The sequence below is a fragment of the Salmo trutta genome, chromosome 2 (genome assembly GCF_901001165.1).
Source record: "Salmo trutta chromosome 2, fSalTru1.1, whole genome shotgun sequence".
Lineage (NCBI taxonomy): Eukaryota > Metazoa > Chordata > Actinopteri > Salmoniformes > Salmonidae > Salmo > Salmo trutta.
Genome location: NC_042958.1, coordinates 40,332,009 through 40,335,797, shown reverse-complemented (window position 1 = coordinate 40,335,797; position 3,789 = coordinate 40,332,009). Strand labels below are relative to the sequence as shown.

The 3,789-nt window shown below is 34.9% G+C and overlaps 1 long non-coding RNA gene across 1 annotated transcript; it reads right to left on the bottom strand.

Moving 5' to 3' along the window:
* Positions 1-2,442: 2,442 nt before the first annotated feature.
* On the bottom strand, positions 2,443-2,817 carry LOC115148418 (uncharacterized). Its single transcript, XR_003866667.1, has 2 exons — positions 2,780-2,817; positions 2,443-2,742 (listed from the first exon to the last, which is right to left on the bottom strand). It is a non-coding gene; the product is annotated as an uncharacterized LOC115148418 (long non-coding RNA).
* Positions 2,818-3,789: the final 972 nt, after the last annotated feature.

The following is a 3,789-nucleotide window of genomic DNA, read 5'->3' as shown; positions in this document are numbered from 1 at the left end:
AGGTTGTTATATTAGCCAGTTTCAGTTTAACCTGACCAAGTTGTTATTTTAGTCAGTTTCAGTTTAACCTGACCAGGTTGTTATTTTAGTCAGTTTAACCTGACCAGGTTGTTATTTTAGTCAGTTTAACCTGACCAGGTTGTTATTTTAGTCAGTTTAACCTGACCAGGTTGTTATTTTAGCCAGTTTAACATGACCCAGTTGTTATTTTAGTCAGTTTCAGTTTAACCTGACCAGGTTGTTATTTTAGTCAGTTTAACCTGACCAGGTTGTTATTTTAGTCAGTTTAACCTGACCAGGTTGTTATTTTTGTCAGTTTAACATGACCAGGTTGTTATTTTAGTCAGTTTAACCTGACCAGCTTGTTATTTTAGTCAGTTTCAGTTTAACCTGACCAAGTTGTTATTTTAGTCAGTTTCAGTTTAACCTGACCAGGTTGTTATTTTAGTCAGTTTAACCTGACCAAGTTGCTATTTTAGTCCGTTTCATTTTAACCTGACCAGGTTGTTATTTTAGCCAATTTAACCTGACCAGGTAGTTATTTTAGTCAGTTTCAGTTTAATCAGACCAGGTTGTTATTTTAGTCAGTTTAACCTGACCAGGTTGTTATTTTAGCCAGTTTAACCTGACCAGGTTGTTATTTTAGTCAGTTTAACCTGACCAGGTTGTTAATTAATACGTTTAACCTGACTGGGTTGTTATTAAGTTCAGTTTAACATGACCAGGTTGTTATTTTAGCCAGTTTAACCTGACCAAGTTGTTATTTTAGTCCGTTTCAGTTTAACCTGACCAAGTTGTTATTTTAGTCAGTTTCAGTTTAACCTGACCAGGTTATTTTAGTCAGTTTCAGTTTAACCTGACCAAATTGTTATTTTAGTCAGTTTAACCTGACCAGGTTGTTATTTTAGTCAGTTTAACCTGACCAGATTGTTATTTTAGCCAGTTTAACATGACCAGGTTGTTATTTTAGTCAGTTTAACCTGACCAGGTTGTTATTTTAGTCAGTTTAACCTGACCAGCTTGTTATTTTAGTCAGTTTCAGTTTAACCTGACCAAGTTGTTATTTTAGTCAGTTTCAGTTTAACCTGACCAGGTTGTTATTTTAGTCAGTTTAACCTGACCAAGTTGCTATTTTAGTCCGTTTCATTTTAACCTGACCAGGTTGTTATTTTAGCCAATTTAACCTGACCAGGTAGTTATTTTAGTCAGTTTCAGTTTAATCAGACCAGGTTGTTATTTTAGTCAGTTTAACCTGACCAGGTTGTTATTTTAGCCAGTTTAACCTGACCAGGTTGTTATTTTAGTCAGTTTAACCTGACCAGGTTGTTAATTAATACGTTTAACCTGACTGGGTTGTTATTAAGTTCAGTTTAACATGACCAGGTTGTTATTTTAGCCAGTTTAACCTGACCAAGTTGTTATTTTAGTCCGTTTCAGTTTAACCTGACCAAGTTGTTATTTTAGTCAGTTTCAGTTTAACCTGACCAGGTTATTTTAGTCAGTTTCAGTTTAACCTGACCAAATTGTTATTTTAGTCAGTTTAACCTGACCAGGTTGTTATTTTAGTCAGTTTAACCTGACCAGATTGTTATTTTAGCCAGTTTAACATGACCAGGTTGTTATTTTAGTCAGTTTAACCTGACCAGGTTGTTATTTTAGTCAGTTTAACCTGACCAGCTTGTTATTTTAGTCAGTTTCAGTTTAACCTGACCAAGTTGTTATTTTAGTCAGTTTCAGTTTAACCTGACCAGGTTGTTATTTTAGTCAGTTTAACCTGACCAAGTTGTTATTTTAGTCCGTTTCATTTTAACCTGACCAGGTTGTTATTTTAGCCAATTTAACCTGACCAGGTAGTTATTTTAGTCAGTTTCAGTTTAACCTGACCAGGTTGTTATTTTAGTCAGTTTAACCTGACCAGGTTGTTATTTTAGCCAGTTTAACCTGACCAGGTTGTTATTTTAGTCAGTTTAACCTGACCAGGTTGTTATTTTAGTCTGTTTCAGTTTAACCTGACCAAGTTGTTATTTTATTCAGTTTCAGTTTAACCTGACCAGGTTGTTATTTTAGTCAGTTTAACCTGACCAGGTTGTTATTTTAGTCCGTTTCAGTTTAACCTGACCAATTTGTTATTTTAGTCAGTTCCAGTTTAACCTGACCAGGTTGTTATTTTAGTCAGTTTCAGTTTAACCTGACCAAATTGTTATTTTAGTCAGTTTCAGTTTAACCAGACCAGGTTGTTATTTTAGTCAGTTTAACCTGACCAGGTTGTTAATTAATACGTTTAACCTGACTGGGTTGTTATTAAGTTCAGTTTAACATGACCAGGTTGTTATTTTAGCCAGTTTAACCTGACCAAGTTGTTATTTTAGTCCGTTTCAGTTTAACCTGAGCAAGCTGTTATTTTAGTCAGTTTCAGTTTAACCTGACCAGGTTGTTATTTTAGTCAGTTTCAGTTTAACCTGACCAAATTGTTATTTTAGTCAGTTTAACCTGACCAGGTTGTTAATTAATACGTTTAACCTGACCGGGTTGTTATTAAGTTCAGTTTAACATGTCCAGGTTGTTATTTTAGTGAGTTTAACCTGACCAGGTTGTTATTTTAGCCAGTTTAACCTGACCAGGTTGTTATTTTAGTCAGTTTAACATGATCGGGTTGTTATTTAGGTCAGTTTCAGTTTAACCTGACCAGGTTGTTATTTTAATCAGTTTTATCTGACCAGGTTTTATTTTAGTCAGTTTAACCTGACCAGTTTGTTATTTTAGTCAGTTTCAGTTTAACCTGACCAAGTTGTTATTTTAGTCAGTTTAACCTGACCAGCTTGTTATTTTAGTCAGTTTCAGTTTAACCTGACCAAGTTGTTATTTTAGTCAGTTTCAGTTTAACCTGACCAGGTTTTTATTTTAGTCAGTTTAACCTGACCGGGCTGTTATTTTAGCCAGTTTAACCTGACCGGGTTGTTATTTTAGTCCGTTTCAGTTTAACCTGAGCAGGTTGTTATCTTTGTCAGTTTAACCTGACCGCGTTGTTATTTTAGCCAGTTTAACATGACAGGGTTGTTATTTTAGTCAGTTTAACCTGACCAGGTTGTTATTTTAGCCAATTTAACCTGACAGCGTTGTTATTTTAGTCAGTTTAACTTGACCAGGTTGTTATTTTAGTCAGTTTAACCTGACCAGGTTGTTATTTTAGTCAATTTAACCTGACCAGGTTGTTAATTAATACGTTTAACCTGACCGGGTTGTTATTAAGTTCAGTTTAACATGACCAGGTTGTTATTTTAGTCAGTTTAACATCTCCGGGTAGTTATTTTAGTCAGTTTATCCTGACCAAGTTGTTATTTTAGTCAGTTTAACCTGACCAGGTTGTTATTTTAGCCAATTTAACCTGACCAGGTTGTTATTTAGGTCAGTTTAACCTGACAGGGTTGTTATTTAGGTCAGTTTAATCTTGCCGGGTTGTTATTTAGGTCAGTTTAACCTGACAGGGTTGTTATTTTAGTCAGTTTCAGTTTAACCTGACCAGGTTGTTATTTTAGCCAGTTTAACCTGACAGGGTTGTTATTTAGGTCAGTTTAACCTGACCAGGTTGTTATTTTAGTCAGTTTAACATGACCAGGTTGTTATTTTAGTCAGCTTAACCTGACCAAGTTGTTATTTTAGTCAGTTTCAGGTTAACCTGACCAGGTTGTTATTTTAGTCAGTTTCAGGTTACCTGACCAGGTTGTTATTTTAGTCAGTTTAACCTGACCAGGTTGTTATTTTAGTCAGTTTAACCTGACCAGGTTGTTA